This window comes from Alligator mississippiensis, chromosome 3 (assembly GCF_030867095.1).
Source record: "Alligator mississippiensis isolate rAllMis1 chromosome 3, rAllMis1, whole genome shotgun sequence".
NCBI lineage: Eukaryota > Metazoa > Chordata > Crocodylia > Alligatoridae > Alligator > Alligator mississippiensis.
The window spans coordinates 151,361,079-151,377,634 of record NC_081826.1 but is presented as its reverse complement, the minus strand read 5'-3'; the positions used below and the strand labels follow the sequence as shown (position 1 = coordinate 151,377,634).

The 16,556-nt window shown below is 46.0% G+C and overlaps 1 long non-coding RNA gene across 2 annotated transcripts in view; it reads right to left on the bottom strand.

Moving 5' to 3' along the window:
* LOC109283927 (uncharacterized) overlaps window positions 1-16,556 on the bottom strand; it is a 54,078-nt gene that overhangs the window by 15,724 nt on the left and 21,798 nt on the right. Inside the window, exons 2-3 of one of the 2 annotated variants that reach the window (XR_002091243.2) lie at window positions 13,584-13,724; window positions 344-1,785 (exon numbers count right to left, since the gene is read on the bottom strand). This is a non-coding gene — a long non-coding RNA (uncharacterized LOC109283927). Of the gene's footprint in view, window positions 1-343; window positions 1,786-13,583; window positions 13,725-16,556 lie in introns of those variants that run through there. The other variant, XR_009460913.1, reaches the window with a different exon arrangement.

Sequence of the window (16,556 nt, the reverse complement as noted above, 5' to 3'; positions counted from 1 at the left end):
GTTCAGAGAAGGAATTGGGTTGGGGGCATCAAGAGTGGTTGTTGGCTAGGATGGGGGAGCAATAGCCAAGGCAGAAGGCTGAGAAACAGCATGCTCACTGCAGGGCACAAAGCACACACCAGGGCAGAGCTGAGAGCCAAGGAAACTGAGGCATGATGAAGTGGCCGGCTGGTAGCACTGCAGGGCTGGGGCAGGGACTGGAGGAGGGGCTGGCTGGCATGGAGAAAGCGAGGCACAGCCATAGAGAGACACCTTGGTATCAGACTGCTTTGGTCTGCTTAAATCCTTTAAGTTTACATAAAGCCATTAAGCATTTTTATGTAATTGTATTAAGCATGTTTATTTAACATAAAAGAACTGGAAAAAATAAAGGTTCCCTCATGAATTAATGAACTGTGGGTGGTGGAAGGGGGCAGCACACTAGGAAGCCCCCTTGCCAAGCCCATTCAGCCGGGCCCATGCCAGCCTGCTCCAACGAGGTTGGGGTCTCCAAAGTCTGTGCTGAGCTCCCCCTTGCTGCCCTTACTGGGGAAGGCTGGGGAGTGGGGGAATTGGGATTGGTCATGCTGTCAGGGAGTGGGACTGCTGAGGTGTGTGTGTGTGGGGGGGGGGGATTCCCCTCATGGCTGGTGGGAGGGGAGGATTGGAGGGGTCCGGCAAGCACCAACTGCTTGCAATGAACCCTGCTGAGCTCTCACAGTACTGTTGCAGGTGGGGGGGGGGGGAGTTGGTGGGCCCCAGCTTTCCCTCCTTCTACCCTGCCCCAAGAAAAGTCCTCCATGGTCCCAACCCAAGCTAGAAGGGAGTGAGCTGGGGAGCAGAAGTAAGGCAACTAGCTCCACTCCAGCTGCCTGCAAAGAGCCCTGCCAAACTTGGCCTTAGCCCCCTGCTCCATCCCAGCCTCCCCAAGCATTGCTCAGGGCTGTCTGTGCCTTTAAACTGGGCACAAGGCATAGGAAAACTTCAATTAAACTCACTTTATCCGAGATTAATTGAAATTCCCACCTTCTTTCCCTTATTCTCTCCTGGCCAGATGGGTAGTGGGGGGAGAGATATCACCCAAGCCCCTCTTAATCCCAGTTGCTGGAAAAGGGGCACATGGAAGGCTAAGGGTGGTGTGGATCTAGGGAGGCATGCTTTTCCATCACTAGGAATAACCCCTGATGGTGAGACCATAGAGTCTCCAGATGGCAAGACCCCCAGAATACTTCCCCCGGCTCCAGGATCCCCCTGCAGTTAAGCTGCATGGCTTCATGCTCAACACAGAGCCACTAGGCAACAAGACATTGGAAACCCCAAGCTCCAGGTTCTTGCTACACTTTAGGTGGCTAAGAGCAGCTGCTCTCAGCTTGGAGGCACAATGGGCAGGAGGGAGACAGCTAGAGGTTTGTGGGGGTGGAAAGGGGTAGAGTATCTGGGAACTGTGCAACCTGGGATTCTGGAGGACTGCAGGTGGGTTTTTCAGATAGCTGGTGAGCTCACTAACAACATTCTGGAACAACCTGGGCAAAATGGATCAAAGATGAACCTCACACGGATTGGCGTAACTCTGAAATGTTTAGAGGGTACTTAGGAAAGGTTAGCATTCTTTAATGGGTGATGGCTTCTGTTTTTAGTGTCTTTATGATGATTTAACATCACCCTTAGGCCCATGTGCTAACCCACATTCATCTGCACATTCAGATTCTTCTTTCCTAGCCCAGCCTGCTACCAGAGCCTCCTCCCTGTGCAGCCCAGCTGGTGTAGGTTAGGTGTGCTTTGGAGTTCGCCATAGTCCCAGGGCACCTGGAAAAAGCAGAAACATCAGGAGCTGTAGTGGGCAAAGGAAAGGGCTGGAATGGGAGAGAAGGGAGTGTGCCACTGGGCATGAAAGGGAAGGGGAAGGGCAGGAGAAGATTACTACTTGATTCATAAACCAAAAACAAGTCACTGGATACTGTCATGTCTTTGATCAGCCTTTACACCAGCACAAAGTAGGTATAAGTCATGTATTCTGATACAATAGCATCTTGTGATCAATTCCTTAGTGTACAACAATGACCTCTGGCACCTTTAAATTAACTAATCCCACGTCCAAGATTTTCAGAAATGGAGGTATAAGGTTTGGTTCCCATGTTTGCGTTTAGGCTCCTAAAGTGATCTGATTTTTAGAAGTGGCTAGCAAACCTCAAAGTCAATCTGCTATTATGTTTTCAAGTATACACATTAAACAACAATATAAGTACAAGTTGAACAAATCAAAAAAGCCACCAGACAATGTGATACTACAGATGAATCCTGCAGTATAACAGTTTCTACCATCATTATACTTTTCACTACACCATGCATCAGAAGGCACTCAAAATATTCTGTATTTCTAATAATCAATCCCCCACCCCCCCAACCAAACAAAAAACCGGCATGAGTTATAGGACCTGGGCTGCCACTTAAAATAAATCATTGCCATATTGATGTAATCAGTGCTTCAAATCCCTGCACTTGAGAATGAAAGATAAGATAAAAAGCAGGAAATTTCAGACACTCATACTTAGTGCTCCATATTCGTATGATCAAGCTGAATCGAAGAGCACTGAACACTGACAAAAAGAATTATGAACAGACATGGCCATTTATTAGTGACTAGCAAACTGTCCATCAAGAATGATGAGGAAGGGGCCAGTGGGGATGGAGCCCGGTGGCTACATGCTGCACTCTAGGTGCAGCCCCGCTCTACTTTTCCACCCACCATAGCTCTGGGTCTGGCCCCACTCCATGCCCCCGCCCCCCACCACTCCAGGTCCACCCTTTCTCCACACCCCCATTGCTCTGAGTCTGTCCCCATTCTATGTACCCCTACCCCTCCAGATCCAGCCCTGCTCTACCCCTCTCCTGCTGCTCCAGGTCCGGCCCTGCACTATGGCACCTGCCACTGCTCCAGGTCTGGCCCTGCTCTACCCCACCACCACTCTGGTTCAGGCCCTGCTCCATGCTCCCCCCTGCTGCTCCAGGTCCAGCCCTGCCCCGTCCCCCCACTACTCTGGGTCCAGGCCCAGTCTACCCCTGCCACTTGCTGCTCCCAGTCTGGCCCTGCTCCACCCCGACGCTCCACGCCTGCCTGGCCCGCCTCCGTTCTCAAAGAGAGAGGGAGCTAAATATATGCAAGATGTTAGAGGTCTACAAGAGACATCATAACTGTGCAGAAGAGTTATTTTGCTGAACCGCAGAGGTGATATCTTCGTTGTCTCTCATGACTGTGTTTATTTCTCTACCTTATTCCATCAAAGTTGTGGCAGGAGAGAAATAAAGGAAATTAACCAGTTCATATTAAAATGAGAGATTGTGATTTATTTTGTGGGTGTAACTCCATGAGTGCCGAGCTGAGCGAGAACAAGATTCCCAGCCTGTCCCCCCCCCCCTTCCCCCTCTCTCCCAGATCTGTACTTGCAGAACTGGGTGGGGAACAGGCTGCTCTGCCCCTGCCAGCAGGGAGTTTCCAGCACTGGATCCATGACTGAGGGGTCAGTGTTGGGAGATAGGCCAAAGGCACAGGCAGCTAGAACATTTATCTTCGCTGGACAGGATCTGGTGCCTGGTTCCTGACTTCTCTCCCCCTTCTTCCTCCTGCCCCTTTATATTCATTCTTAATCTTACCTTCACAAGATCTGTCCACTGAGAGACTGTATGCTCTGTGTGAATTTGCTGGGATTACTTGCCAGGGTAAAAATGTAGAATGAGTACCACACTCGCTAACTGGATATTTGTAAGTTTGGCATCCTGATTTGCTATCCCTGATTCTGTTTCAACTATTGGGCTCGTAAGTGGACGTATATACCTAAGTGTGATTCTATTAATGAGCAAAAGTGGGTTGGTCCTCCTCTTCCTCACTACTATTTTTTTTACTCCATCTTGAGGACCAGATGGCAGTTAGTTACAAAAATAGGTGCATTAATGGATTTTTGGGAACTCAGAGGGTGGAAAAGAATCAAACACAGGGGTACCTGTACATGAATGCAGAGCCTGCTCTGATGCACTGTAATTACAGTATATCAGAGCAGATGTAATTAATCAGTACAATAATTACTGTGCTTCAGCAGCCTCCTGCATGTCATGTACCAGCATTGCTCCGCTTCAAAATGGTGGCTGGGGCACTTGAACTAAAGCTTGTTGAATGAGCTTTAGTTCAAGCACTGCTGCTGCCATTTTGAAGTGCAGGGACACTGATATATGAGATGCTGTGGCTTGGAGCCACTCTAATTAAAGCACTGCCTCCCCACCCCACACCCCAGCCCCCCACCCCTGAAGCATGTGTAAAAGTGCCCTAAGTGCCTAAGTCCACTTTCATGCCTAATACATGGAATTGAATCTGGCCTTTGTGCTTTACTTTAGGCATTCATTTATATCCTTTTATAGTCAATGGGACTGAAACATCTGGTGAAATGTTTTTCTAAATCAGGACCTTAGTGCACTGCTTATAGACCTGCCAGTATGATATTGAACATTATTAGCATAAGAAATACAGATAACAACATGATGACTAACAGTAACTGCAGACTTTATATTTCCCACCCTGCTTCTGCATTAACTTAAGTTCATATTTTCCCAACCTTCTGTCAACTAGGCTCACGTGTATAGTGTAGTGTAGCATAATTTGCTTCAGGAACCTAAACAGCATGTTTAATGATAACAATAAAAGATGCTGCCTTTTGATTTTAATCTGTTACTACTTAATGACCCACATATCCACAAAATGTTATATTTTAATTGATTTAAGCAGATGTGTACAGTTTATTGGAAGACTGGTTTTTGCCCACTGCAATTTACAAATAATTTATATAATGAAGCTCCAAGATAAAGAAACAATTTGATTTTCATCCATTATGCTGAGTTGTTGTCCGGGTACTTAAGATATATGGATTAGATTTGTTAAAAGCTTCTTGTTAAGGTTTGAACTTGGGAAGCTATTTGCAACTTTAAAACTTTCCAATTTAAATAATGTTTCATACTTTTGTGCCATTTTAATTAAAAATAATCCATATATGCAAAAACATATTTCTTCTCTTTTTTTGAACTTTTAAAAATATATAGTCTCATCTAGTGTACCATTGGCACAATTCATCTGCTTTCATTAAAACTCTACTCAAGTCCAGATCTTTAGCAGATGTATATAAGTTGAGTAAGAGGAGGAAGGGGGAGAGAAGCCAGGCACCAGATCCTGCCCAGGGAAGATAACTGATCTAGCTGTCTGTGCCTTTGGTTTGCTGAGTGCTTGTTTGGTGAGCTGTGTGTGTTTGGGATGTGTGCTCTGAGAAGTTTAATTTATAGAAGACAGAGTGCAAGAACAAACCATCCTGATTCACAGGAAGACTAGCAAGCATGGCAGAAAACAAGCTTAGCATGGAACTCTTAAGTAAGCTAAATCACAAAAAGGAAGCTTATAAGAAGTGGAAACTTAGACAAATAACTAGGAAAGAAATGTAAGAGCATTGCTCGGGCATGCAGGGATGAAGAAAGAAGGCCAAAGCACAATTGAAGTGCAGCTAGCATGGGATGTAAAGGGTAACAAGAAGGGTTTCTACAAGTATATCAATAGCAATAGGAGGACAAGGGAAAGGGTGGGTCCCTTACTGAATGGGGGAGGCAACCTTGTGACAGAGGATGTAGAAAAGGCTGAAGTGCTCAATGCACTGAGAAGCCCTCAGAGGTGAAAGAACAGGTTAGGGACTACTTAGAAAAGCTGGATGTGTACAAGTCCACGGGGCCAGATGGGATTCACCTGAAGGGTGCTGACGGAGTTGGCTGATGCGACTGCAGAGCCATTGGCTACCATCTTTGAAAAATCATGGTGATCAGAAGACATCCCAGAAGATTGGAAAAGGACAAACAGTGACCATATTTAAGAAGGGGAAGAAATAAGATCCAGGGAACTATAGACCAGTCAGACTCACCTCAGTCCCTAGAAAAATCATGGAGCAGATCCTCAAGTAATCCATTTCTAAGCTCTTGGAGGAGGAAAAAGATGATTAGGAACAGTCAGCATGGATTCACCAAGGGCAAGTCATGCCAGAACAATTTGATTGGTTTCTATGGCGAGATGATTGGCTCTGTGGATGTGGGGAGACTGGTGGACGTGGTATATCTTGATTTTAGCAAAGTTTTTGATATTGCCTCCCACAACATTCTCTCAGGCAAACTAAGAAATTGTGGGCTAGATGAATGGACTGTAAGGTGGACAGAAAATTGGCTGGAGCATCAGGCTCAGAATTTAGTAATCAATAGCTTGATGTCTAGTTGGCAATCGGTATCAAGTGAAGGGCCCCAGGGGTCAGTCCTGGTGGTTTTGTTCAATATCTTCATTGACAACCTGGAAGATGACAGAGCGCACTCTCAGCAAGTTTGCAGATGACACCAAGCTGTGGGGAGTAGTAGATAGCCTGGAGGGTAGGGCTAGGATTCAGAGGGACATAGACAAATTGGAGGATTGGGCCAAAAGGAATTGCATGAGGTTCAACAAGGACAAGTGTAAAGTCCTGAACTTAGGATGGAACAATCCCGTGCATCACTACAGGCTGGTGGCCAACTGGCTGGGCAGCAGCTCTGCAGAAAAGGACCTGGGGGTTATAGCAGATAAGCTGAATATGAGCCAGCAATGTGACCTTTTTGCCAAGAAGACTAACACCGTACTGGGCTGCATTGGTATGCGTGCTGCCAGTAGGTCAAGGGAAGTGTTATTGCCCTCTATTCAGCACTGATGAGGCCACATCTGGAGTACTGTGTTCAGTTTTGGGCTCCCTGCTACAGAAAGGACATGGAGTAATTGGAGAGTCCAGCAAAAGGGCAACAAAAATGGTTTGGGCGCTGGGGGACATGACTTATGAGGAAAGACTGAGGGAACTGGGCTTATTTAGTCTAGAGAAGAGACTGAGAGGGGATTTAGTAGCAGCCTTCATCTATCTGTAGGAGGGTTCGAAAGAGGATGGAGCTAAACTATTCTCTGAGGTGGCAGATGACAGAACAAGGAGCAATGGTCTCAAGTTGCAGCAAGGGAAGTTTAAAGTTAGATATTAGGAAGAATGTCTCACTAGGCAGGTAGTAAAACAGTAGAACAGGTTACCCAGGTGGTGCAAGCTCCTTCCTTGGAGGTTTTCTAAACCTAGCTAGACAAAGCTTTGGCTGGGATGATCTAGTTGGGGATGGTCCTGCTTTGACCAGGGGGTTGGACTAGATGACCTCCTGAGGTCCCTTCCAACCCCAGCTTTCCATGATTCAATGATTTTATGATTCTAAGGGCTTGGCCTACTGGAACTTTTAAGAGTCTTGACTTTCTCTAGGAAAAGATATTATGGACTGTATTTCTCATTGGATAAACTTCTCAGATGAGAAGGCATTTTAAAATATAAGCTTCCTATTTCAGGAACTGTGATCTCCTTACTATGTTCTGCATAGTAAAACAGCATTTCAACCATGACCAAAAATTGTTAAATCCTTTCACTCTAACTTAGGAACAAACAATGGCTAAGGTTCAGTTTTAGTTAGCTACAACTATGTTCTGTTTCCTGGATCTCAGCAAAAAAAGGTGTTAATATCTGTTGCCTCATTTATGCGTCACCCAAGAAACATCACAGAATATAGTTAATTTACTAAGAAAGATGCCGATACCATGAAGCCTTTACATATCTGGACATCGTATTTTTTTATTTTCAAATTCCATAAAAGCCATCATAACAGGGAGAAGACAGCAACAGCCAGTTGGTGTCAATACTAGCTTTTAAAGATTAAATATTTAGTTCTCAAGTTTTATACTATACTTTTTACACCTACATAGGACTCTGACTGACGTCAGTGGGAAGATGAGTGTCAGATCTGAAGTCTTCCTGCAAATCTAGAGAGAAAAGTTTGCCATTCAGCACAAAAAGTAACTATTATATTTCTGACCCTGAGTTCTTGAGGTATCATCTTAGCATATGTGGTTTAGGACAAGAGACATGCATAGAAGTACCATTTTGCCATGAATCATACTGGTGGCCCAGAGCCATCACCTAGAGAAACCTGTTAGGAACTGGCAAACATCACTCCATTCGCATCAGAGGCTGTACTTTTGCAGATATTGGGAAAAAAGGACCCATTGCACTACCATATGAATGAAGAAGGCAAACCCCAGAGCTGTGGTAGGAATCCAAGGTGCGGTAGACTGAATAGAATATGATATTAACAGGACTTTTGCTGAAAGATGGGCAAACAGACAAAATTCAGATTCTTACATATGCCTTAAGAGACCTAGGAGTAGGCAGAACAGAGAAGCTTTAATGATACAAGGGTATACGGCTCAGCTATGGTCTGTTTGTTTACTGAGGACCAGAAACCAGGAAGGGGGTGGAAATCCACATATGCTGGAAGTGGCCATTCAATTCACAGAAAGTTGCAGGACTCCTCACCCTTTTAGGCCTTTATACCAGAGAGCTGTCCATAGAAAAACTAGATGAATACTTCCCTAGGCCTACTGCATACCAGATCCTACATGTTACCTCAGGCTCATACAGGGCCTTAGGCAACTAATCAGACTCCATGCTCATCTCAGTGCTGTGCTGCAATATGTTTTGCCTGTATAGGCAAGCCATGAAAGGGAAGGAAAGCTAAAAAAAAAAAATAACCACAAAAAAAAACAACAAAAAACCAGCCTATGAACAGAGGTATAACAGCACCTGAGCACCCTGGGCAGCAGTGGCTACTATGCTGCTGCTGGTGATAATGTGGCCAGCTGTCATCTCTGGAAGTGACAATTTTTGTGCCCCCAAGGCAGCACCTGGGGCTGCTGGCCTGGGCAACCCCACCTCAGTTACATTACTGCCTATGGATGTAATGCTTACATTTTTGCTTACTTTGCATTGACTCCAGCTGTCAGGCTCACCTAAAATGCAATCCAGAAACCTGACTCATCTCACTTGCTCCCCTCATGGAATTGTCCTGGCTCCAGGTTAAGAAAGATGGAAAAACTAGTCATTGTAGTTTAGAGCTGCCCCCAGAATTTGGCTGGTAAATTCAAGCCATACAGAATATAAGACAGCTGTTTTACACATTACATTTTCCCTTCTCCCATGTGGGTGTACCAGGAATCAGAATATGGTTGTGGAACACTACTAAAACAATTTTATTGCTGGTTATCTTATATTAAACAGTGAGTAATTTAATCAGCAGTGATGAGTGCCTTGTGATTCTTATTCTCTTGTCTCCGAGTACATTCCCAGACACACGCACATCACTGCAGATGACCTCTGCCTAGAAGATATTTAAATTACAATGTTCAGTGATCACAGTTAGAAATTATTCATCATCCAAAAAAATAAAAAAGCACCAGAGAAGAAAAGTTGCAATAAGGATTTTGATTTTAATTTGTATTTTACAAGGGTCAGAACAGGGTTTGAGATTTGGGGGGGGAGGACATCAAAAATAGCCCAATGAGGATGGCAGGCTGGGGGGATGGGGGGGGGGGGTAGGAAGTGCATAGCCCAAAGGCTGGGACAAATGACTAAACTTTCTCAGCCCCAGGACTGTGCCTGGGAAGGACTCAAGGAAGCTGCCAGCCTGTCTGAGCTGTCATGGCTGTTTGTCACACCCACATATGGGAGTTAAATCCAGAAAATAGTCATCATTTCCAGGGCTTCTAACATCTAGGAACAAGGGAGAAGACACTGCGGTCACCAGGGATGGGCTGTGTGGAGTTACAGTTGAAAGTAATCTTGTCCTCTAACTCCTAGTTGCTCTTCGTTCCATTTGTTCTTGTTTCCTTCCACTCCCATTCCTGGTGTCTCTTCTATCTAGTCACTTTTGCAACTAATACAACCCATGCCTTTCCTACGCCAGGGCACTTTTTCCCGGTCCTCTTCTCTTTGCTTCCTTTTGCCTGTCCCAGAGCACTTTGCTTTGCTCCAAGTTCATTGATGTATCTAAGAGGAAAAACTCTCAATCAAGGTTGAGGCTCCCCTTCTGGTGCAGAAAAGAAAAGGCCGACCATCACCAGGGAAAGACTTCACCAACAAAGAGGAGGCACTTTGGGCTTGCAGGTAGGAGGCAGTCATCCTGCTCACCAGGTTGATCAAGCCCCAAGTCCTCTTTGTTAGTGGGCAGGCAGAGGTTGGCCCACTGGCAGCCAATGGCAGGCATCCCAGAACAAATCAACCAGGAGCTTCTGAAGCTGCTTATACAGGGCGAGTAGAGGGTCCAGAATGGTATACCTGTGCTACAAAGCAGCAGACATCAAGTTGTTCATGATCAGTACCCTCCTGCTGAAGGCGAGGCCAGGCAGATGCTAGAACTATTTCTGTAGTCATGTCTCAACCTCCCCAATGAGGTCTTCCCAGTTCCAGGGTAGATAAGCCAATGGGCCTAAGAAAATACCTAGAGATTTGAAGTTATTTTGGCACCAGCACCGGCCCCCAGGCAGGTCTGAGAAGCGGAATGCTGCTTTTGTCCTAGTTAGTACAGGCCAAAGAGATAGACTGTCATTACATCTATAAGTGCATCAGGGGGTGGATATCACCCTTTCTGCTCATAAACAATGGTTAAATCATTGGTATATAATGTCACTGTAATCCAAGAGTCAAGCAAGATTGAAACATGTGGAACAGACACTCAGTAACTATATCACAGGTGGGAAAAATACAGCCCATGGATCAGATCCACCTTACCAGGCACTTTCATTAAGCCCATGGTGCCCATCAACAAGTTGTACCCCACCCAGACCTTCCGCCCATGAGGGTGGGAGCGAGGCACCCACATATACACAGCCCCTGCAACATACCCTATTGATCCACTATTAAATGAGGCTCAATAGGGTATGTTGGACAGAAGGGCCCAACTCTGCCAGTACTCAGTTTCTGGACAGGGTTGCTGCTACCACTGCTGCAGCTGCTGCGGGACCTGCTCAGCTTCCCCAGTATACCGCTTGCTCCAAGTGGTAGGTAGGGAAGCAGTGGGGGTGGGAACAGGGGCAGGGGTGGGAGCTGCCCCTAGGTGGGAGCAGGAAGCATGGGGCTGGGGCTGGTGGCAGTGCAAAGCCCACACCCAGAGGGGCAGCGGTGACAGCACAGAGCTTAGGTGGACAGAGTGTGGGTGTGAGGGAGGGTGGAGCAGCGTGGGGAGCCCCCTCTCCCCCCACAATCCCCCATTGGCACGCAGCTTGAGGTGGCAGTGGCAGCAGCAGCAACAGGCAGGAGTGTCCAGAGTGCTGATGCCCAGTGCAGGCGCTGGTCCCCAGCAGGGCGCAGCTCCAGCTGGTGTTGCACTTTGCGATGCAAGTACCTGCCCTGGGCACAAGAGCCTAAGCAGCCCCACCTGCTAGTGTGGCTGCTGCCACCTGTGGAGCTGAGTGCTATGGGAGGAGTGGAGGGGTATACTCCTCCACCTTCCCTCATATGCCATAAACCCCCACAACCCCCCTCACATGCACACATCCCCAACATACCTTATTGCCCTCTGATACACACAGCCATACTACCTCACAACCCCCCCTACCCATACCACCACACCTCACCATACACACCCCTCCATACCCCCCCCTACACATACAACCCTCAGCCACATCCATCCACAATATACAAGATTAAGACTTTATTTTTGAGTTATTATACAGTCACCGCTATAAACACTATGGAAACAGAATTCATGACAAAAATGTTTTTTGTAATAAAATTGAAACACATTATAGTAGGTGTTTGACTTGTAGTGTACGATTTGATTTTTTCTGGTTCTCAGATGGCAGCCCCCCCCCCCAGTATATTTTTGGGGGGGGGGGAGGGGTGGGCAAAGAGAATGACTTCCAGTAGCAAAGGTCAGGGTTAGGGGTGTGACTTTCAGTCCCAAGATGGTGACCAGGGGCAGGGCAACTGTCAAGGGGTAGGGCTACCTACATGGCCCTCGAAAGCTCACCAAACCTCCTTAAGCAGCCCTCTAACCAAAATAATTGCCCACCTCCGAGCTAAAGTATGGAGCATTCTGGATAGGGGCTGGCCTGCCAGACAGCACACAGGAGCCAGCAATGCAGGCCAGAAAACCAAAGGAGACTGAGTGGGAGTCATGCTTGGGAGAGAAGCAGGGAAACTGTGGGTGCCTGGGTAGAGGGCCTGTGAATGCTGGTGAGTAGCAAGGCCTGCCTAGCTCTGGCTTTGTGTTGCAGCTTCAGTTTGGGAGCCATTTCGCAGGGCTGTATAGAGGAATAAGCAGATAGGAGTTCTCAGCTGCTGAATCCAGCAGCTAATAGCACGTGAATAAGGAGGTGGGGGTTGCCTAGGCAGAAAGATTAGACCAGCCATAACCCAGCAACATACAGGAGCCAGTGACACACGACCAGCAAACATGGGAGTCTGAGTGGGAGTTCAAGTGGGCCGTGAGCTGGGGAGTTTGCCTGATCACTTTTTTTTTTTTTTACCTATATCTTCACTGTGACTTGCTTAATAGAATCAGATGAAGGAAGAAGAGGGATTTTTTTTATTTTTTTTTCAGAAAGCAGCGGCACAAGAGGAAGGAGAACCTAGCAGGAGAGTCAAGAGAATGGCTGGAAAATGTTACCATGCCAAACCCTGACCACTGCCAACTCTTCTCTGACTGACTGCAGGATCTATTTGGGCACAGCTGCTGATGACCAAGGGCTCCCACCCAGTTCTGGCTCTGCAGAGACTATGGTTTGCAAATATTGCCAAATCTTAAATAGTTAAGTAACATATTGGAAGCTCAAAAATATCATATTTGCTGAAAAACTATCACGCACTAAAATATGCAAATACGTATACAAATAAGTCTTCTTGTTTACTTTAGATTACTCTCTGTAAGCCACCACTGAGTGAGCAAGAGCTGGGTCAAAGTTGAAGCATTTCTTTATTTTGAAGAAACCAGTCATAAGAAAGTGCTGCTAGCTCTCAGAGAGCGATTTGGGCTTTGCATATGCTGTATCAGTTAACTGTCTCAAAAATTCTCATACATTTTGAGCACTTTTACTAGTATTCATTGTGTATCAGACAAGGGTTGAAATTATCATACAAATACTATAATTATTGTACAACTGGCAACGTGTCTTGCCTAGAAATGTGAAGGCCTGGAAAAATTCAGACAAAAAACATTTTTCTCCCCATTTTTTCGCAAGTTCCTACCAATCTGATGCTTTCTGAGCAAATCACCCTCTACCCTTACCTTAGCAGTAAGGTGAGGCCTGAGGGAAGGGGTGGTTCATAGTTATCTTAGTGAGGAGGGCTCCCCTCTACCAATTACTAGACTACAGCATGTGATGAAATTAAGTGCTTATATATGTAATCTAGCTATTAAATTTCTCCCCCCACCAGCACTCCCCTCCGCCCAGCGACATAGTGTGACCATCTTCTAACTACATATGGAAGCATTTCCACACTGCCACAGCAAGTCATTCAAAAGAAAACAAACAAACAAACAAACAAACCCTGCGTTTTGCAAATATACTGTCAAATTAAATATACATTTCCAAATATTACCATAATGATCAAATGCATCCTTGAATATATGAAGTGTCCTGCAGACAAAAAAAAAAATCCTTCATGAGTGTGAGTGAGGTAGATCATTATGACAGTGGAAGTAGCACTTACAAACATTCTTGATCCACAAGTCCTCCTGATTCTTCTGTAACATCAGTGTTGCCCAGTCAACATCATCAGGTAAACATATATCCCAACCAATTGTATCCAAAAGACTCCCAATAAAAACTTCATTTTTAGACAAGATGACACCTGAACAGGAAGAAAAAAAAATGACCAAGTTCTTGCAAGAGCAGCATATGCTTCTGGGACACCATTATCAAATCACTGAAAATACACATTGGCAGGCAGCATATAAATTATTAAGACCATCATACCACTTGTCCAACAAACATTCTTCGAGCAAGCCTCTTCTACAGTCAGAATATGAATGTGCAATGCAATCTGGTCACAAAAAATATCAATGAAGCACTGTCTTGCAGTACTTACTGATGGGTGGACAAATGTACAAGGAGAAGGAATCATAAACTTTGTAAACCTGGACATTAGGAAGAACTTCTTCACAGTTCGAGTGGCCAAGGTCTGGAATGGGCTCCCAAGGGAGGTGGTGCTCTCCCCTACCCTGGGGGTCTTCAAGAGGAGGTTAGACGAGTATCTAGCTGGGGTCATTTAGACCCAGCACTCTTTCCTGCTTATGCAGGGGGTCGGACTTGATGATCTATTGAGGTCCCTTCCGACCCTAACATCTATGAATCTATGAATATCAGCACCTCAATCAGTTTTGCTTTTTTATAAAAACATTTAAACAGGAGAGAACAGACATAGTGCAGAGCATGTCAGTAGTAAAATATGTGAAGTCCCACAGAAGATTGGGAGTAGTAAAGTATTTGTTTTGCTGACTGACAACACAAGTAACAGGAAAGCAGCATGGGAGATAATGGACCAATATCTACATATTACTGCAATAGGATGTGCTTCCAAGGGCCAAAACTTGCTTCTTTATGATTTCATGAAGTAAGACACACTGCAAAAGATCTAAAACAGTGGTAAAGAAGTTGTAAAATGCATAAAAATCTACTCGTATTGTAGCTACAATCTTTTAAAAGAAGCAGGAAGAAAAGAATGGGAAGAATAAAATGGTGACAAACTTTGTACTGAAACTGGATGGGGTGGGGTCTCAAAGTTTACTGTGAGGGTGGAAGAGTGCAGTACTCCCCTGCCACCCCGGCTGCTAAACACAGTGTAGAAACTCCAGTGGCACGTCACAGAGCCTCAGGAGGAGGCAGAAACCCTACCATGGAACATGGCAAGAGAGAGGCATGCAGTGCAGAGGCCAAAAGGAGCGGGCTGATTGCTGCAGCAGTGTGGAATCCACCAGGGGCCCATGAAGAGGAGCCGATGCCAGGGGTCACTCCAGACAGTGAGACAAGCAATGGCGCAGGGCTATGACAGCCTGAGGCCAATCCAGGAGGGTGAGCCGTGCATAGTGAAGATGACAGACGATGAGGGTAGTGCAGGGAGCGCACTGGGCACCCCAGCCTCAGGTCAGGCAGGGACCAGGTAGGCCCCAAAAAACAGCCCTCAGGGGCACAGCAGGGAGCTGCTGAGCCCAGCAGGCAAACCTTGAGCAGGGAGAAAAAAAAGTCCCAGCCAGAACGGGAAATGAGACCCAGGACCCGGTCAACGGATGCCGATTCATTTTCTGTTCCATTGTCGTTATCCTCTAGTTCCTTTTATGTCACTATAGGCATTATCCCCAAGTTCCCATTACCTCAAAAGTGAGGCCAGTTTTGTTGCAAAGGCCCGAGTTGTTACATCTCAACTCTGTGTTCTTGGGCAACCCTGGCACAGGACACAGCCTGTCTGACTCACAAAGGACTCACCCTCCCTCCCCTCCTCTACATAAATGAAACTGATTAAGATGCAGTGAGAGACACACCTAAGGCCCTCCAGATAAGGGTGACAAGAGTGAAACAACTGCCCTAGGTCTCATTTGCATCCGAGATGGAACCAGATGACCATTCATTTACATGAGATGGAGAACAGAAAGCCTGAAGCAGAGACTGCAGTGGATTCTGGGACCAGAGAAGCAGGGGAGCACTGCATGATGGGGAATCTGTGCTCCAAATGCTAATCAACCTATGTTCACACACACCCAGCTCAGTTCTAATCTGGATTTACAAAGGACTTCCCCTTCCCCCCCCCTCCCCCACCTCTAAGTTTAATAAGCGTCTTGGGCCGTACATTTCCTGGTCCCACTATGGGAAGCCTATTTAAAAACTTGATTGACTAAAACTCGGTTGCCGGGTTAGGGAATGCTGAGGCAAGAGACCGAGTCAGAGGGGTTATAGGCAACATTTGAACAATGGTTAAGGGTTCATCACAGCGTCCAGCCCGTTGGAGCCCTAATCACAGGTGTTGCCATACTTTTCCTGAGACAACTGGTGGAAGAACTCTCCACAAAAGGTTATGAGCACCCCAATAATTGCTTTAAGTCTGTTAAAAGACTATAGTAAGATCTGGAAAAGTCATGCTAAGCTGAAGCTTGTTCACAACAAGTGAAAGTCCAAAATCCTGATGCTGCAAGCTATCTATTGTTTCTGAAGAAACTATGAGAGATCCCATCAGTATATCTGCTATCCATAGGAATTTCAAGCTGGCTCCCAAGTATCTGATTACTCCCTAACCTTGTGTGTTTCCTGATTATCAATCAGTTTCCTGAGATGGTCCAAACCAGATAACCCCTTGTCAAGAGAAAAAGACAATGATTTACACTATTGAGGATGCTTCGAAGCAGCTGAACTGAGGGTATAAAAATCTGTAAAAAGCAGCAGTGTGCGTGCTTCAAGAAGAAAAATCGTGTGCTGACACCATCCCCTGTTGTTCTTGGGACGCTGGAAGAACAGATCATCTCCCTTCAAGGACTGTGCCCGTCAGCTTTGCAGCCCGAGTACCTTGGACTGGTGAGATCCCAGCGCTCTCTCTCTCTCTCTCTTTTCACTCTAGGCATAAATTTCTGAACCTGAACTGTATTAGTTAAGCTTGAGCTAAGTGTCCCCAAATACTTAGTGAAACCAGGGTAGT